The 20,359-nt window shown below is 35.0% G+C and overlaps 1 long non-coding RNA gene across 15 annotated transcripts in view; it reads left to right on the top strand.

The window, feature by feature from the left end:
* LOC147527549 (uncharacterized) overlaps positions 1–20,073 on the top strand; it is a 42,836-nt gene extending 22,763 nt beyond the window's left edge. For 12 of the 15 annotated variants that reach the window (XR_015222644.1, XR_015222655.1, XR_015222653.1 and 9 more), the window contains 2 exons: positions 1,315–3,708; positions 10,795–11,768. This is a non-coding gene — a long non-coding RNA (uncharacterized LOC147527549). Of the gene's footprint in view, positions 1–1,314; positions 3,709–10,794; positions 11,769–18,575; positions 18,696–19,418 lie in introns of those variants that run through there. The other 3 variants (XR_015222649.1, XR_015222645.1, XR_015222641.1) reach the window with 3 other exon arrangements.
* The last annotated feature ends 286 nt before the right edge of the window (positions 20,074–20,359 follow it).

Raw genomic sequence — 20,359 nt, 5'->3', positions numbered from 1 at the left:
TTAGATCAGTATCTTAAAAATCCCTTATAATTGGGGAAAAAAGGTGTCTCCTAATCAAGACACACTACAGTGAGATTTTTCAAATAAATAAACTACTTCTATGTTGACAGAAATGCCCAAGTTACATTTAGAAAAGATTCAGCCAATTGTTATTCTCTGGTACAAGCTAGCTGCTAGAGACCTGCAGAGCACTCTGGAACCCCACTCCGTGGAATTTAAGGGCACTGGTGGAATTTACAGAGTCCATACACCACATTCCTACAATGTTGATAAAGCCTGAGTTTCAGTTACTTAGATGAAATTTTTTAATGTTGCAAAAATAAACACTGTAAGTTAAAAACTCAGCAAGATACATCATTGTTTTAAAAATAATCTCTATATTCCAGGTATTTATAAAACTGAGTTGTTCCACCCATTTCCTACTATGTAGAAATCCTTTATAATTTTGAGTTACGGATAGTGGCATTACTCATAAAGGGGCAGGGAATAAAGCAATCCAACATAACTATTCCAATAGACAGCTCTTAGGTTTTCATACCAATGGATCTCATATTCTACTTAGAAATATTTTGAAAAAGATTATGTTTGTAAAAGAAAAATTTGGCTGAAAGCATCTTCCACTGAACTTCTCTCTTCCCCACTCACTCTGAAGTCTTTACTCTTTTACTCCAGAGTGTAAAAAGAACCTGTTTCTGGGGCAGTTTCCCCTCGCAGCTCAGCAGGGAGTTGTCAATGTTCAATATATTTGAAAATACATTTCAAAAATTAAGGAGTGTAAAATTGGAAGTCAAAAAATATTTGAAAATATGGTTTGTGCTGACAGTATGTAGATAACTGAAAACACACATGGGTATGTTACAGTACTGCATGTTGAACCTCACATCTTCAGATATTACCTCTTCGGTATTGAACCTGAATGCTAAAAAAATAAACAAGAGGTATTACATTTATGTATTTGTGGGTACATAAATATTCCTAAATATTATATTATGCCCTCATTTTACTTTCTTTTTGAAAAGAAAACCAATTCTCCTTGCTTGAGGAACTTCTTCATTGAGAAACTTAGTTTCTCTTTGAAACTATATGAAAAAGTTATAAACTTGGCTTTTATTGCATTTTTATAGAACTCTCTCTTGCCAATCTTTCAGAGTTTGTCTCTCAGTCAGTCTTTTACTGTGAGAAATTTTGCATGCAGACAATCCACGTCACAGCAAAAATTTAAATTATATTTACTTCAAATAAAGCCAAGTAAACTGTTTTTCAGTTTCAGGTGATAGAATTTTGTGAATAATTTTATAACTTTGTTCTTCACAGCTAATATTTTAAATAGTTCACTGATTTCCATATCCATGGGTGGTAGTCACTACGCATTCAAAATCTTGCCGTAAGTATAAGGTGGCTTTGGCTTGCTCTCCAAAATCTACATCCTAAATTTGTATAACATTGCAGAAGTAGTTTTATTTACAGTATATAAATGTATTATTCTTCTCTGTGCAAAGTGTGCTTCTGCAAGTAGATCTGTAATCTGCAGTGAACAGAATTAAACTGACAGACTCCATACAGGAATCGGACTGCCTGGATACAATGCCAGTATAGAATTGAGGATTCTTTTACTGTCTTTACTCAGCAGAAAATAAATATAAATATTTTTCACAAATGTTTTACAGTATTTATGGGAACCAAAAGATCTAAATTTTGTCATAATCCTTGCTTTGCTTTTTGTTTTCTTATGGGTAAAATATTCTAGTCTGTTATCCAAAGCTATGTTGAAAACTGAGATAACTTACGTCCATACAAATGTCAGGATTACATATATGAGTTTTAGATATTCACACTGGGTATAACTTTGATATGAGAATAAAGCTTGTATCAAGTATTTTTCCAATAAAAACTGTATAGATTTTTGAAAGACTATTTAATCTTCACAAATGTTAAAGGACCCACTTTTCTCTGGGCAGATCTCCTCTCTTACTTATATTGATTTCAGGAATAAATGCTAATAAATGAGGCATCTTTAGCTAATAATAGTAAAGATATAATGTATAGTAATAGGAAAACTGCATTTTTCCTAAAAGACACCTTCTACTTTGGTCACATTTAGTGCAATGGCATTATTTCTAGCATAAAGAAATCAGAGATTGGCCAAAATATAAATACAGGTTACAAATATAAGAATATTTGCAATTATACATATACATTTGAAACAAAAATTACCTTTTGTTTTCTTACAACTGTCACTTTTGAATATATTACATTTATACATCCTTCCTGTTTACCAAGTGAAATTTCCTTGCTGTTTTTTCCTTGAACAGATATTTCTGATGGGTAGCTAAAATACTCTTTTCCTCCAGAAAACAGTAAGAGAGTGTTAGGGACTGGCAGTGATTTCCTTTATGTTTTTCTCACTAAAATTTAACTGCGCTAGTGTGTCATAGGCTTTTCAAAAAAAAAAAAAAAAAAAGAATAGACTCTCAAAGGGTAGGTGACTGGACAGATGTTGGAGTATGGTGTCAAATCTTTTACCATATATGGCATAAAGAAAAAAGTTACTAATTGGAACACACTGGTCCTCACTTGCAAACATTGCACGACTCGTACGACTTCAGCAATCTTTTTTCTTCCCTACTTAAAGGAATCCCATGACTGGTTCTGCAAGTCAGAACCAATAAACCCCGGTGGGACTGAGCAAGGGAGTTCTTTCTACTTCTGGCCAAGCGTTGGTACACTACTAACATTTAAAAAAAAATCTGATAATATTTAGACTGCAATTTCTGAAACTAAAGTATTATTGTACAGAAATTGTATTGTCTAAAGTTTTATTACATAGAAACTGACTTCCTTAATGCAATTTGTCTTTTTCTCCAAACATCACAAAACCAATTTAAAATTTAAACACACCAAAATGTTTTACAAAATATTTTAAACTTCTCTGTTATTTGAGCAAAGATTCTGGCAGAACTGATGGAATTTGCTTTATGTAATGCTATGGTTTATATTTTTTCGTTGTATAATTTGTTTTATTTCAACTGCAACTCAACAGGATCACAAAGAAAGGTATGAATAAACGTGAATTTGAGATGTTGCAACTGAGCACAGGAGTGTTTAATGATGGCAATTATTTCCCTACATATCAGCGCCTTGCAAGAAGCTTTAAATGCATGATTTCCTCCACAGAACTCAAACCAAACCACTGGTAGCATGTTATTAAAATAAGTAGCATGCCTGCATACGTCCCTTATGGCATCATCCCCTTACAATTGCTTTATACAACACAAAAGCCAGTACAAAAAGATTGCACAGAAAGGAGTTTCTATTATCCTACCTATGCAGTTCCCACAAAAGCTACCACTGAAACTTCTCTCAATGCATGCCAGAGATTTCTGTGTTGTGAATACTACGGAATTTGACTGCATGATTTTTAAAGAAACCAACAGGATCATCAGTTTTATACAATTATTACATTTTTGCCTGCTGATATTAATCAATTCTTCTAAAGAAATGGAAGCAATATAAGATGATTGGAGTTATACCAAAACAGTAGTGTTTTACTTTTCTTATGTTTGTGAATGCAGATTCCAATTAAAAAGCAATGAAGTTTAGAGCTTCTGTGTCTCACTTTCATTTTCCCTTCAATTTGTGAAATATAAGAAGAGAGAACACTAAAATAAGGATGAAGAGAGGAGGATACAGGTGGCAAGACATTTAAAGGTATATCTAAATATAACTAAGAATGTTTATGTCAATGAGCTCTGCAAAAGGATAAGCATATGTTTATGCAACTTTCTGAGTCGGAATTGTTTCGCAATGCTCCCTTATACATTGCATCCTTTCTTTTTCATATTTCAAAGGTCTTTTTTTTCAATATTCTAAACAGATAAATCAAAAGTTAAATTATTATGCCAGTTGTAGAAATGGAGAAACTGAAGTATTGAAGCTGACTGGCTCTGTCAAACCAATGTTTACTATTAGAAATAGGATTAGATTTCATGTCATCACTCCAAATCTTGCATCCAGTCTTCTAGCACTGACTACCTACCATAATGTGACACATGTCCATCTGTTTGGTTTAAGTGACTAATACCAAAGGAAGACGAATTGCCTGAATATCAAACAAATTACTAAAAATTTCTTAAGGATAACTCAGACATTGAAGATAAAAGACCTAATATTTCATGTTACAAATCTCATCTTTACTGTTTCTCAGGAATGCTCTGATTCATCTCTGTGGAATACTTCATATACTGTAGTTTAACTTTACATTTCCAACATGATACCAACAATTTCCCAAAACAGTGATTTTCCTACACACTGAGTATTGCTAGCACTTAAATCAAATGTATCCTGTCTGCTTCCATTTCTGCTCTCTGTCTCAATTATTATTTTTCTGAAGATAAGAAAATCCCATTTTTACCACTGGAGAGCCAGGCTGCTTAGGTCACAAGATTCTCTTGGCTTAATCCTAGAGTATGAATCATGAACTTTCCCTAATAAGTACTGGCATTCTTCAGATGATCAAGCTAGCTTACTAAGGCTTCCAGAGCTTTCCATGTTAATTATCGCCATGTTTAAAGTATCAAAAGCAGTAGCTGATTAAGAATTATTAAGATCATAAGTTGTTTATTCTCATTTTTCCTTTCTGTCCTCTATTTCTCACTCTTATGTGGGTTGATATTGTAAATGGTAATACCACAACTCAGTTAAAAAAAAACATAAAATATGAAAAATATTATGAAAAAGATAAATAGGACTGAAAAATATCTATGTGAAAAATTTGAAACAAATTCAGTTGCTTTCTACGCTACCTGGCTCAAAAGTAAGCTTTAAATGCCCATAACTCCGGTTCAGAAAAAAGCTTTTTTCTCGACATTTAATATCAGAAAATTGCGAGATAACAAACTATTAGTAAGCCTCTACTTCTCGAATGACTTATAACCCCTGGAAAAGAATCTTACACTCTCCTGAGAAGTCACAGTAAATGCGATGTCATTAAATAAGTGTTCCATTAAGAAATAAACAAAATTAAGACCCTAAAAAGAAAAAAAGAAACTATTTCTTAATACTTAGAAGTGGAAGCAGAATATTCACTCTAGATTCAGAGTACAGAAAATTACTAAGATAATACTGGACTCTACTAAGTACTTTAGAGCCAGAAACATGAAAATCATGGGCACTTCAGGAAAGATTTTACATTTATGCAGCAAATTTAGATACTGAATCTAGTAAAAGTAGAACAAATATGAAGCTATTCAGTTTAGCTACAAACAGTATTTTTGTATCTTTTACCAGGATTACCACATCTAAATAAAGATGAAGTAAATTTCTCCAGCAGTGTTTTAAGTGTGGCACAGCATGACCGGATAAAAGTATATTTAATATTTGGAAAAAAAAAAAAAAAAGGAGGTTTGTACTTAACTGGCAGATTAATTAAACAATGTGTATAGATGGGCCCATTACATATGTATCACTAACAGAACACACTCAAGTCATACTCAACTTTTATGGGAACTTTTATGAAGACAACAAATATTCTTGCAATAGCAGCGATTAAGCCTGAAAATAAAAGCTGAAAGCCCTAAAGGAAATCAGAAGTGAGTCAAAATCACTAGTGGTTACTCTCATATTCATCATCAGAAGTGAGTCAAAATCACCAGGCGTTACTCTCAGTATTTATCATTATATAAACTGTAGTAGAAGAATGCAGTCAAAAGGAAAAGAAGAAACAAGATGAAAAGAGCAAATCCAAGACACATCTTCAATATTATTTCCAAAGCCAAAAAATCGGAGAATACTAGAAAAAGTAGTATTAAATAGAAAAAGATTCTTTGAGTGCTCAAAAGAATGAGTTCTCAAAAAAGAACTAAAACCAGTGAAGTAATATTCTAGTTTATGTTTCGCAGAAATATAAAAATCCTATGAAATAAAAGTTTGTTACGGTATTTAGATATTTACACATTTTTAAAATAGACAAAAATATCTTAAAGGTTCAGTACAGCCCTTTTTTGAGGTTTGATTTAGTGACATACTTGAGGAAGTGAGCAACTGAACCTGAGTCTTGTTTCCAAGGACTTGCATAATTTAGCACCCAAGTTCAGGAAACAACTTGAAGTAAAAACAACCTGATTCAGTAAACTATTTGAAGACACAGAGTAACAAGCATAGAATTTAATATTTGCTATGTACTTAATCAGATAAACAGAAACTTTCTCCAGAATGAAGGCATCTCTGCAGAAAGTGTACAACCTTCTCTAGTTCTGTTATCTGTTTTTCTAACTGAGTACACAATGCAAAAGCTGTGCAGAAGATCTGGCATGGATGCAGAGAGTCATTGCTGACTTAAAAAAAAAAAGGTTTCATACAGGAGTAAGCTTACTTAAACATTATTTATTAGAGATAAGCTCAAGCCACTTAAGTGAGAGCAGACATACACTGCTCACTGGAAACACTTCTGGAAGAAAAACATCTTTAATGTATTATTTCCAGACTTGGTGAAAAACACTGCAAAGTCTTAGAAACACTTCATAACATCATGCAAAATTTAAACTAAAATTTTAGGCTACTGCTGTGATGAGTATTTAGACAAGTTTAAAGTTTTCTAGAAGCTGTATTATTCAATTTGTTAACTCTTTTTCTCCTGTTCCCCATTACCTCTGAAAATATTTTTGTTGTTGTTTTTATGGAAGTGTGCAGATGTGCAGAAAGCTTGTTTAATAATTCATATTTTAAAAAACCCAATGAACTCTAAAGCACTGCATTCACAAAACACAGCATAACATCTTAACTTAATAAAGTGTTGCCCTACTTTCTGATTTGCAGACCTTGAAATAGGAATTTAAATGCTTTTCTTTAGCATTGAGGCAAAATTACATCCCAAGACAAAAAACTTTGAAAAAGTTATCTTATCTGGGTACTCCTTTCAATCCTACAACGGAAAGTGTAGAATAAGAAACTTACCAGATGTGATAATATACGTGGTGTGAATTAGTAATGGCAGCCATATGCAATTACTGTTGTACAATGGCATAAGTAAGTGCGAAAGAACACAGAAAAGAAACTATTTCCAATGTTTTTTTACTTTTGGATGAAATGAGCTTGCATAGAACACAAAGTTACAAAAATGAACTAAAACTATAAGGCCAGAGTGCTGACATGGCATGCTCTTAAGAAGAATCTGTCTGTTTATGGCTTCCATATGCTGTACAAACATAAAAAATAACAATGTATCCGAGCAAAAAATACAACTTCTTATTCATGAAAAACAAAATATTGATAAAACTATTTTCAGATAGCATTAAAAGCAAAGATGATAAAAATAAAGGTAAGAATATAGCAAAAGTGAGACAATTTGGAATGCTAGACAGGTATATAGATTATTTCCTAAAAGTTCTATCAATTACTATTAAGCATATCATTCTTTATGACTCATCTTTGCTCAGATAGCTCCATCATTAATCTAATGCAGATTGACAATTAATTCTTTGTATTTTCTATGTATGCTTTCTATGTATTTCTTTCTATTTCTATATTAAAGTATAGAAAACTAGCAATCTGAATTGTAAAATTTGGAAAATTATGCTCTTCTGTCAAGTGTAGATGTATACGCAGGGCTTACCACATCTTTCTCTTCAGTCAGCAGTTACTTCCGTTGTTTGTTTTGTTTAGTCTCTCAAACGGACAAGGGAAGAAGAACAATACATTTTCTCTGAAAAATACTGCTCTTAATATATCTACTTCCAAATATTAAATTCGAATTAGTATATGCAGTGATCAGTAGAAATGAACATTATGGGGCAGGCAGTAAGTCAGTAAGGCAACAGCGATTAAACACGAACGTAACTGACAAGTAGTGTTGGCGGGTGTTCACTGGCTTTCGACCCTAGGGGTCTTCTCTTGCCTCATGTGCCAGTACTTTTACACCGTACACCTAACTGACTTTTTTCTTATGCATATAATCCATTTTAATAAATAAACTCAGCAATGGCAATTATGTAAGTTTAACATTCAACACTTATCCCTTTAAACTGCTTCCGCTCCTTCTAAGCTGTTCATGACCGTCGTTTATATTATCGGACAATGCATATGTATAAGCAGAATTCTTACCACATCCCACCGTTTACAAATTCAAGAAGCAAAAGAGTTAATTCTTTCTTCATTACAAAGATTGCAGCACGTTATTTTTATGTCCCACTAGGAAAAAGAACCGATAAAGAGGAAATGAAGCAGGGGAACAGAAAAACAAAATAAGAAATTATATCCAAGTTTCTAACACAGCAATGTGATGCCAAGAAACAGCTCCAGAGAAACTGATTAACTGCCAGCTTTTCTACCTGTTGCCAAGAAAACATTACTGTGTTCACTGATCCTGTAATTAAACTGAGTATGTTCTGAAACAACTTATTCTGAATTGTGCCATCTTCTGTAAAGGGGGAGGGAGCTTCATTCCTATAAGGCACCAATGCAAAGATGGTTCTTCTCTAAAAAGTAGGTAGAAGGGCAAGCTTGGTTTAATTGTGTGCACAGATTCTTTAAAGAAAAAAAATAACATTTGGAAAGAGAAATCTCGTTGCCTACAGACCTTTGGTGGGAAGCATAGAACTATAATTTGCATCGTTCAAACACTAATGTGCAGGGCAAAAAGTTTTAATTGCTATTCTTTAATGCCCTGTACTACTAGAAGTCTTGCTGACTCCTGTTATTTTCTTTATCAATATTTAAAAAGTGAGTTCTTAATTCTAGTGTTTTGCAGTATTTTCTTGCTAGGACTTTTAAGTTATTACAATTACCCATGCTAGTCAAGATATTTATAAACAAGTATGTCAATGAAACATCAGATCACACCAGTATACTTCTCCTGCCACATTTTAACTTGTTCAACCCAATCTTGTTTAACCAAGATTTCATAATGGCTGACTATATTCTCTTCACCTCTGCTACAGTCCTTTAGTATCTTCTTGTAAACGTTTATTTTACTTTGGACTTCTTTTCTCCATTCCTCATGCTTTTACATTGGATGGGTTAATGAAACGTTGGCTTTACTTACTTTACTGAAACATTCTTTGCTATGTGGCTGGCTGTGCTAGACGGGACAGTGTCCCTCTCAGACATTAGTTCTTACAGCCCTTATTGCATCACGAAAGGTCCGGATCACCCAACAGAAGCGTGAGAAAGCCCTTGCTTCCAAGACAGTTCTAAATATTCAGCAGAGGAAATCTGGAATCCCAATGAAGGACACCTGAGTTTCCCTTTAACCCAATAGCTCCCTTACTCTTTCTGTGTGCACCCTAAATACATTCCTCCCAAACCATTCAGAGTAAAACCATCACTGTAAAGTCTTAGTACTATGAACTCCATCCAGCTCCACCTTAGAGCTCGCCAAATCAATGCAGACCAACTTCCTTTAGAAGGTCGTTCACATCACTGGACATTTGCCACTCTTGACTTGAGCTATACAGTTTAAACCATCTTGCTATAGACTTTAAGCCACTTTAGTGAACTTTCTTTTTAAAGATACAATGTTTGTGAAACTAAGAGCTACTGTAAATAATAGCAGTTTTAGGGAAATTTTTGTAGTGTGAGGAGGAATTTAATTTGTTTCTATATCTAAATGACAAAATATGAAACATCTTTTGGTTTAGTCATTAGTTTCTTCAATCTTTCTCTTATTTGCTTATAATTAAGAAACCAAACATTTTATTTAGTATGAAGTCCAGAAAATAGCAGTAAAAATGCCTGCTTGCAAACTCAAGTCATTTTCTAATTGTTCTGCTGTAATTTGCTAAAATTCTCTCTTATACACCACCACTTAAGACTATTTCTACAAAGAAGCCAAGGAAAAAAAATAAGCAGATTCCAGAGTATAATATTAATGTCTATCAAGCTCCACTATTTCCAGTTTTACTCTTCAGGAAAATGGAAATTATTTAACTATTAAAATAAAGTAGTTCAGAGTGCAATACAAAATTAATTTTAAGACAGGGATACACAACGTAAGAAAGAGTTCTAGAAAATAAACATAGCTTCACAGACTTGTGGATTAGCTCAACAGTGACTGAAGACTGACCATTAGCAAGGAAGTCCTGAGAAAGTTGGTTGAGGAGAGCGTGTGTATGCTTGATGGCCAAACTGGGGTGGGGGGCGGGGGGGGGGTGGGGGAAGAAAAAAGATAGTCCCCAAAGATGTCAAGTCAGCATCTCACGTGCTAGCTGGTATAAATTTTGACCTAGACTAAGGGTCTCTCTGCTGGAGACTTAACCAGAGTTTTTAACTCTTGTGCTGGCCAGAGGTTTATCTGACGGCAGAGAATAGCCAGAGCTGAGAATATTCAGCTCATGATGCATTTTAGTTATGATCCCTTCACTCCTCTTCATTGCTATACCTCTGGAAAAGAGAGGGACTTAAGGGGAAACAAAGCTGTTGCATTTGTCTGAAGCTAAGCTGAGAAACCTTTTGTGCCAGAGGTAGTCTATAACCATTAACAGCATCTATAACTGAGATAGCATCAGCACTAGCCACTGAGTGACTCCAAGCCAGAAAGAGAGCTACTTCCAGAGGCAACTCAGACCATAGCAAGGCTGAACCCTGAAAAGTTACTTCTCTGAAAGTAACTTGCTGATGATGACACAAGACCTTAAGATAACTACACTCAAAATTTACATACCAGTACCTAAAGTTATGTGGGACAAGATACAGTCTGCGTATCACTGAATTAACTTGTGTTAACAGAAGATTACTTCTTCATTAGCGTTATGGAAGTATTTTTTAAATTTCATAAAGATTTTTTTCTTTCTTTTCACACAGAAGAAGTGTTCGGAGTTGAGGACTCCAGAAGACTTTATCTATGTTGTTCTCAATATCTTTTCTTTGATCCTCTTCCCCACATACAGCAATAGCAGCTGTTGGAATGTGCAGGTTTAAAGCTGACAGATTCACTCTAGAGTGAAAGCTGAGCATAGCTGGCACTCACACTCCATTTGGAAGAGGTGGTGAGTTGCTTTGTTTTTCTTCTGTTTTGGCTTGTTTAGTTGACGAGTAACAGATCAGAGTCATTCACCAGAGAGAGAACTCTGCTACTAATCTACCGCTAAAACAGACTCAGAAGCTGAGCCAGGTCACTTACTTTCCTGGCTTGAATTTGTCCTGCTCTCTGTTGCTGATGGTATCAGCAATAGATATCAGTGGACATGAACATGCCCAGGTGGTACATTAATGATCATCGCTTTTCTTCCTGGCACCAACTAATTAATTCTTCTACTTCTGAGCCAAGATTTGCATTTACAACTGTTTGTTTAGCAGAGAATGAACAGTTAGCTGTTGGTGCTGATTCATTCTTCATCACCTGTTAGTTCTCAAGCTGTCAGCAGTGACTCCAAATGCAACCCTTTAGATTTTCACTGCTGAGCAGTTCCACTTGCTATGGACCAAGTAGGAAAAAATTACCCATAGCGTTATGTCTCATTTACCTAATCAACCACTTTTTTGTAACCCATTCTGACCCTTGTTAGTACAAAATATTAATGGGACAACTCCCAGGATGAATGCCCCAATAACTAAATGCTGTGAAGCTGCCCTTTGTCGACATCCCTGAGATTATGATTCTACAAATCTGTTTGGTGCTAGTGTGCCTTAGGTGTTCCCCAAGATGGCCAGCAGGTCAAAGGAGGTGATTCTGCCTCTCTACTCTGCTCTTGTGAGAGTACCTGGAGTACTGTGTTCAGCTCTGGGGTTTGCAACATAAGGAGGACATGGAACCATTGAAGCAGGTCCAGAGGAGGCCACAAGATGATCCAAGGGCTGGAGCACCTCTTCTATGAAGACAGGCTGAGAGAGTTGGGGTTGTTCAGCCTGGAGAAGACAAGGCTCCATGGAGACCATCTTCTAGCAGCCTTCCAGTACTTAAAGGGGGCCTACAGGAAAGCTGGAGAGAGACTTTTTACAAGGGTGTGCAGTGATAGGACAAGGGGCAATGGCCTAACTGAAAGAGGGTAGATTTCAATTAGAGATAAGGAATAAACTTTTTACAATGAGGGTGGTGAGGCACTGGAACAGGTTGCCCAGAGAAGCTGTAGATGCCCCATCCCCGGAAGTGTTCAAGACCAGGTTGGATGGATGAGGCTTTGAGCAACCTGATCTAGTGGAACGTGTCCCTGCCCATGGCAGGGGGGTTGGAACTAGATGATCTTTACAGTCCCTTCCAACCCAAACCATTTTATGATTCTATGATTCCTCATCCCCCTGTGCTGCTCAGAGAAGAGGAGGTAGAGAAATCAGGAGCAAAGTTGAGCCTAGGAAGAAAGGAGGGGTGGGGGAACATGTTTTTAATATTTGGTTTTATTTCTCATTATCCTATGATAATTGGTTGTTAACAAATTAAATCGATCTTTTTCTTCAAGTCGAGTCTGTTTTGTCTGTGTCTAAAATCCATTGCAATAATGCTGTCACGTGGTTTATGAAAACTGTTCTCTCTATTGCAATAGACAGAAACAAAATCTTTACAGCTACATATGGCTTAAAAAAAAAAAAAGAAGAAAAAAGTAAAAAGTAAAACCTTGAGCTTTTGATTCTAATGTATGTTTTGATAATTCAAAAATATCTGGACTTCAGACAAGCTTTGCAACCAGTGAAATTGTCTTTGAGACTGAAGGCCACACCGAGCTTTTTGAGAGTGCTAGAGACATTAAATCATCTTTCTGTGAGCCAGGTTGCATACCAGCCATTGTTTTACTAGTCTTATGGGTTAAAATCCATGACTTGTCGTAGCGTTTTGGATTTCTTTTTAACTTCAATCCACAAGTTGAGACTAAAACTGTTTTTTCTTTATGGGTATTTATTTTATGTATTACCACATATGCTGTTTGGAATATAACAGTAAGAAGTGCTTTTTATATACTCAACTCAAAGCATTAGTTTACAAGAAAAGATTTGACACGTACCGTATAGGTTAGTTCAACTGCTTACTTAACCACATTGTGAAATGCTGAACTCAAACCAGCTCACACAGGATTTGTTTTAATTTATCTCTGTTGGAAGAAATAAAACATATAATTTAAGCCAAATTCCAGTGCTTTGCTCTGAGTTTTGCTAGTGCATGCCATCTAAAATGTGCTAATAATGCCAAAAAATAAAACACTGAATGTTCCTCTATTTATCCTCCATGTATAATTTTCTCATTTTGGTAATCAGGCTCTAAAGTGATGGTAATTTAAATAATCCAAAACATAAGTTTTCAAAAGCTCTCCCTTAGTACAGACCTTGACTACCTTTGTAGTGGTAGGTTTCTTTGTATCTACGTGAAAAAAATATCTTGTTATGACTCTTTTTTGCCTTTTTTTTTTTTTAATGTCCCACCTACAACTCCCTTTTTCTTACTGAAGATTCAGATGGAAAACTGTGTTCTTCTCCCTAGATCTCCTGTTAAATATGACAAATGCATTTCTTCTGTTTAGAAAGATGAATATGCTTCTATTACGAAAAAGTAATATTGGCATACTTTTTTTTTTGGATCTGAATTATCAGGGATTAACTATTACATCTATGAAGATTTCTGGACTGTTACAGCAAACACTTCTTTGCTCAATGGATTTAAATGCTAATTTACTAAGCAAATCTGCAGGCTCATTCAATTACATTTTTAGAGTGAATTACAGAAACAAATACATGGAATTTTTTCTAGACAGTGCAAAAGAAAAGGTCTTTCTTTTTTAATTGCTACCACATGTATATTTCACATGGGCTTTCTAAAGAGGACTCTGCCTTCATAAAACAGTAATTGGAAGATTTTTCTCAATGCTTTCTATCAGTGTATACTTCATTAGGAGTATACATATGAAGTACCTACCACAGTACAATTATAATTTTAAATGCATACATGCATATAAATAAATGGAATCAAAAACATTGGCAATAGTAACACTATGTTTCCACAATGCTAGGCATGTGCGCGGTTTAGAAATCTCACATTACTTCTCATTTTTGTACTTCCTGTAAAATATTGAAATGGCACTGCTCATCACTACAGCCACATTTTTGGTCTGGTTAGATCTGCTGCTTTAAAACACTGCATGCTTCCAAACAGAAGTTTCATCATCTAAGTAAGTTCCTTTAAAAACGGCACCTCCTTTCTAGTATTTTAGAACTTTAGGACTACTGTTTGGTTTTAAATCACAAAGCTAAAAGTGTCTCAAACGCTTTATGTCATTATTTTATCGGTAAAGTTGATCAAAATCAATATGCCAGGAAGCCAGCAAATCTGCTTTTAAACACCAATATTCCTCTGAAGCCTCAGGTGTTATTCCTGGAAATGACATTTGTGTGTGACAATAAAGCTATTTTAAGATGCACCACCTTCTGAAGGTAACCCCAGACTGATTCAAGACAATAATTGTCATTACTGATGTATGTGCACAAAAGGTGCCCAACTGTCCTAATCTTGTCCAACTGCACCAATTTAAACTAGCTCCTCTTCATCTTTCATGTAACACTGCTAGTTCCCTATTGACACTATCTTGCTGCTTTTGTAAACTTTCGACACATTTTTTTTGCTGTTTTATTTTCTTCTCAACAAGAGTAGCTCCTTTATTCTGTTCAATAAAAGCAGAATGCTATGGCTAACATAGGGCATAAGTTTATCCACATTCCTAGAAATATCAATTTCAAGGACTTTCATATGTTAATTTGATAATGTACTCATTTCTATGCATATTGCACATGTTCAAGGACAAATAAGATTTCTAATAAGAAAGCGGATTGAACTACATGATGTGAAAATTGCTAACAGCTGGGGGGAAGGTGCGGTAATGGCAACTGGCAACCGTAAGACAATGTAGAAACAATGAAGAGGCAGGTAGCGGGTATCTGCCCAGACACAGACGCCCTTGAAGTACAGAAAACCACAAAGTAATAATAGGACTGGTGAAGAAACATAATCGGATTTTAAAAACAAAATTCCAAGCACCATTCTTACAGCATAAGCACAAGGTGGAAAACTGTCAATAAATCATCTAGACAAAAGTAATTAGATAAATATTAATAAAACTATGTATACTGTGTTATCATATCTAGCTTTTATAGTAGCATTTCTTAAAAAAGGAAAATACATCTCAAAAAATATCAACCAAAACCATCATCATGTTGGTTTTATTATGAAGTGGATTCTTTTTCAGTAGAGTCAAATTTAAGGATGCTGATTCTGGTTCATGGAGCAATCAAGGTGTGGCAGCTGCTGCAGATTACCATTTCCCTACCAAAGCCAGCAAAACAGGAAAAACACGCCTATAGTTCAGCACATCCAGTCAGGATAAACTAAATGGAGGTTACTCAAAAGCAACCAGAATTCTTTGAGGAATGTCATCCATCTCTATATTCCACAAGAATACTCCATCCTGAACAAGAACACTGCACTCTCTTTTTATAGACATAGGGAGAGAACAGTAGATGCAATTGTGAAGAACGTGCTTCTTAACAAGGAAGTCGGAGTTCCTGGTGTCAGGCTCTGTGCCCAGAGCATGGCTGTCCTACGGAGACTGGGACTGCAAAATGATCTTTGAAGAGCCAATACAACCAAAATTTTAGATTTTGTGCAGCAAGCTTACAATGCAGATTCTGTTGGCTGAGAAGAAAAGAAAACGCACAGAGAGAACTAGGACAGGAAAAGCTTGCCCTACTAGACAACACGAAGTGTAACAAAGACAGGGAACAGATGTGCCGAATGTTAATTGCCTGTATGTTGTACATAAGAAAGGGCAGGAGATGAGTATGCCAACTATAGATGCTGCAACGGTAAATGGCATCACATACATAAGGATACAGCACCCGTAGCCATTACCAAACCTTGCAGATAGAAGCCCATTTTACTGATTTACACTGCCATAACAACAACTGAAACAGCTGAGGCAGGTGCTTGCTCTTTTCTGCTGTGTAGTGACAGCTCAGGGCAGATAAACAGGCCTGGGGCAGAAAAGTAGGGATGGTAATCCCAACCAACCACAGCAAGATTTACCCACTGTATTTAGCACAGCATTTATTTCAAAGTAGCCTGAATATGTCAAGGGACATAAAAACTGAGATTATGTAGTATGTTAGTCCTGGAAGTCTTAAACCCAAACGCTCCATTTCCTCCTGCACTATGTGGGTTAGTTTCGACAACCCAGTTGTCTGCCCAAGAACAGGGTGAGCTGCAGGGCACAGATCAGCTTGTGTAGCAGCTCATGTTTCTGAAACTTGCTAGTGCTAAGCAAGTGCCTGGGAACTACCTTGCTGCATTTTAAAGGTCTAAAACTCTTCGTGCTGCTGTGAGAGATCAAGATAGAAAAAAGTGTCAAAAATTATTCTTTTATATGCAAACACTATTTTGCTGAAAATGTAAGATAACAAGAGCTTACAGTGATTCACAATGGCTCTGAGACTTCTTTGGATTAGCAGAAGTAACTTCCAGCTTTGATTTTTTTGAGCAGCAAGTCAGTATTTCTCAGAAAGCATTCATGGTGGTTTGTTTCTTTTTTTTTTAATTTTTTTTTTTCTTTTTTGACCTTTTCTATCTGGGACAACATACTTGTATTTTGTGAGCTTCCAAGGATGAAGGTTTTATTTCTTTCTCTCAATTCTTGTGCGAGTAGGACAAATTCTTTGGGAATGAATAAAAGCTATTTGGCCTATAAAACTTGCCCTTTTTTGGTTCTATCTTTCTCACATGATGTCATGCAGTTATTTTTCTGAATGACTTCAATGTGTTTGCCTCAACAAGTCTGTTATTTTATTATTATTATTATACTTTTCATCTTTTTAAAAGGAAAGTTCCACCCTTTTTTTTAAAAAAAAACCCCACATTTTTTCTTTTTCCCTTTTGGTTTTTCATAATATCTGGGAGACTCATTATAAGGAATATATAAGACGATAAGCACTACATGTATTCTGTAAAAATCAACTCTGTCTCCTGCTACAATTCCTGTATTGAGAATCTCTGATAATATCAAGCTGATTGTAAATAATTAGCAGGCATCTTACACAATTTTAGTCTTAACAGTTTTTCAATCTGTTATTGCCACTCTCTCTCTTCTCCTTTATACTATTTCATTGTTATTATGAAAGTACAATTATATTTGATACAATTATATTAGCAGGAATTAAAGAAAGAGTCTCTAAAAAAAATAACAAAATTTCCTAAAATAAAGGATTCAAAAGAAAATGAATTATAAAGGAATTCTAACGATGTCTCTAAAACAAAGATTTCTGTGGTAACTGGAAATATCCAAACACAACAGACAATTTCCTCTCATCTGGCTTCATGAGTTGGGAGGGTACAAATTCCAGATTGCTAAAATGGAATTCTGGATTGCTAAAATGGAGTTTAGCAATCTGGAGTTTGGAACAGCAATGTGGAATAGTAAATCTGAAGCTGATAAGGAGATAATTCATGACACTGACTACCTTTCCTGCCTAGCTTCTCAGTAAAGCAAATTTGTATATTCTGATTGTTGGCTTCTCAGTGCTAAAATGACTGCAAAGTACTTCCTGAGGAGTTTGAGGAAAAGCACAGTGCTTCTATCACAACACTTTTTCCTCTATTTGTGAGAATTTATAACAGTATTTTGCCCCTTGAGCATATATTGAATTTGAAAGGCTATTGTGTACACATTCTGCTACTTTATGGTGGATACAGTCAGAAAAAAACCCAGCAAGGTGTCACAGAATCTATGTTAGTATCAATTCTGAATTACTGGAGAGATGTGTTCTTTCCAAAGCAAGCACTCCATTTATATGGGATGGCTATTTTTCAAGATGAAACAACATATACGTAGGTGACTTAGGACTACTCACATGGCTACAGACTACAATCCTGTGGAAAAAAGCTCAACTGGAAAGAATACCCAAGATGACTCAACAAATCTGTCCCTAATATCTCTGATGTACTTCGTAGCACTGCTTTAAAGATGGCATGTGTCATTTATATAATACTTAAAATCCTTACAAATATTCAGTTGCTGTTGGCTTGTTTTTTCTTTCTTCACTCAAGCCCTTGACCTACCACAGCTGTCAAAGGTTCATTTTTAGTCTTGACATTATTTTCATATTTTAAAAACAAATTCAAAACCACACATACTGACCCAATGTTTTGATGTTTCTCACTTTCTGAAAACCCTATGCAACTAAAATATATCCAGTATGAATTTTAATCTATTTTAACAAAGATATGTTCTTCTGTACATTTTATTACTGATGAAATTATATACTTTCGCAAAGTCTCTTAACTAGCTTTTAAATTTGAATAATTTAAAATAAAAACATCTGAATCAAAAAAAATAACACTCCACAAAATTCTGACTAAGCTTCAGAAGTTTTAAAAAAAGACTTTTAATTCTTTTTTTCATATTCCTAAATCACATGGACAAAATAATGCCCCTCTGTTGGGACTTCTGCTTTCTGAAACTCTTTGTTTAGCTCTGTTATTTGCTGTTGCTTTATTTGTATTACCTAATAGCGTGTGCATTTATAGTACAGCAGGTAAAGACAATGAGGAGCACTAGTAATTAAACATAAGAAGCAAAATCTTTGCACTTCTCTCATGTTCTTCAATAAATGTCTAGGAAAAGCCCAGAAGAAATCCACACTAGAAAGGCACAGAGGAATGCTGTCAAAGATTCTGACTAGGCAAAGAAAGGACCCAGAAAAACTAGCTGCACAAAAATTTGCACTATGGGGATGTGGTAAGTGATTCAATCTCTCTGGTTATCAAGATAAATTATGTTGTGACTGCCATTTCTCTCATTCTCTAAGTTCTCAATGAAATTCAGCCAGCTGGTTAAAATTTCCGTCAGAGCTTCTCAGACTGCGGTCTGCAAGAATCAGAAGATGCTCTATGAAATAACCTCAATTAGGTTTTTTGGTTGATTTTTTTTTTTTTTAATTCATGTACTTTCATTACCACTCATGTAAAAAAGAAAACACCCCATTTTGCAAGGGAAAACATAAGTAATGGAATTCATGTATAAGTCAATGCTTTATGGCAGTAATGCATGGGATTGTCTATGTATTTCTTTTTCCACTAAATTGAGAAATTCTGCTTTATATTCTCTGTACATTTAAAATACAAGTCTCTTCCCACTACCATAAACTACCATTAACATAAAAAACATTCCTTTACTTCTTATTGGAATATATATCAAGCTGTTTGAATACTTATGTTGTGGAATAGGGGGGCCATGGAATAATTATTCACTAAATGGAATGTTTTTTGTTTTTTTTTTTTAAATAAATCAAAAGCACAGAAATCTCTACATCCTACAATTTCCTTCTCTTTAATTATATTTTTCTAATATATTGATCATACAAACCAACCGATATAAGTGACGAACTGTAAATTCCTTAAGTAACATGTTATGTATTAGTTTAATATATTTTTAACTTCTAAATCATCTTGCAATTTTCAGGAAATGTACTGTTAATGAAGAGATGTTTTAATCAAAATATTTATGCAAGACAATTAAAAAGAAGAGTGGCAAATTGGAGCTGATACCTTTCCTTAGTCTTCTGTAATTTCCTGAATCATTGACTCTGATTATTATCCATCTTTCTTAAGTCTAAGACATTCAAAATCTTAAGCATTCTCAACTACAGTCTATCATGAGAATTAAAAATTGCTTTACATACCTCAGGGGAACAGTAGCCATTTTGCAGAATCTCACTTTCATATGTATGCTAAAACAGAAAAAAAAAAGTGAAATAATGAGAATCCTATCCCACGTAACTAAAATTCTTAATATTTCATAGCAGAGGAGAAAGTGAGATGTTGCTATCCTTACTATACTTCATGGTACAGGTGGACATCAGGTGACTTTGAAACATAAAAGCCTGTAATCGTTTCCATGATATTGAAGAATACTATGAGGATTATGAAATATAAGACCTATTGATTTAATACGTTTCAAATGCCGACAACAAATGCAAACAAGACAATCAATACTTTCAAAAATGAAAGTAGTGAAATACAGATACTTGAGAATCACAGGGTGCAGCAGGACAAGAGAATAAAGACCAGCTCAACGGCTCCCCTGGAAGGGCTTCCAGAAAAGCAGGATGCAAGATCCTAAGGTAATCAGTAGCTCTGTAACATTTTCAACTTTTCCTCATTTACAAGCAAAAAGGGAAGATAGTGTTTCCAATGCTACCAGGTTGCAGTGAATCAATATCTCTACTATAATTTCCATCTGCCTTTTTCTGGGGTTAATGTTCCTTCTGAGTCCTATTTCTGTTAATCAAAGAGGGTGCACCAACCTAAGAAGAGCTTTGGTATAGCATGTTAACTATATTTTTTTTTTTCCTGCACGTGAATGTGGTTCAGTGATAGAACCCATATTCTTTGGAGGACTGA

Source organism: Tauraco erythrolophus, chromosome 17, assembly GCF_009769465.1.
Source record: "Tauraco erythrolophus isolate bTauEry1 chromosome 17, bTauEry1.pri, whole genome shotgun sequence".
NCBI classification, from domain to species: domain Eukaryota; kingdom Metazoa; phylum Chordata; class Aves; order Musophagiformes; family Musophagidae; genus Tauraco; species Tauraco erythrolophus.
The sequence above is the reverse complement of the archived record's forward strand: the minus strand, read 5'-3'. Positions and strand labels throughout refer to the sequence as shown.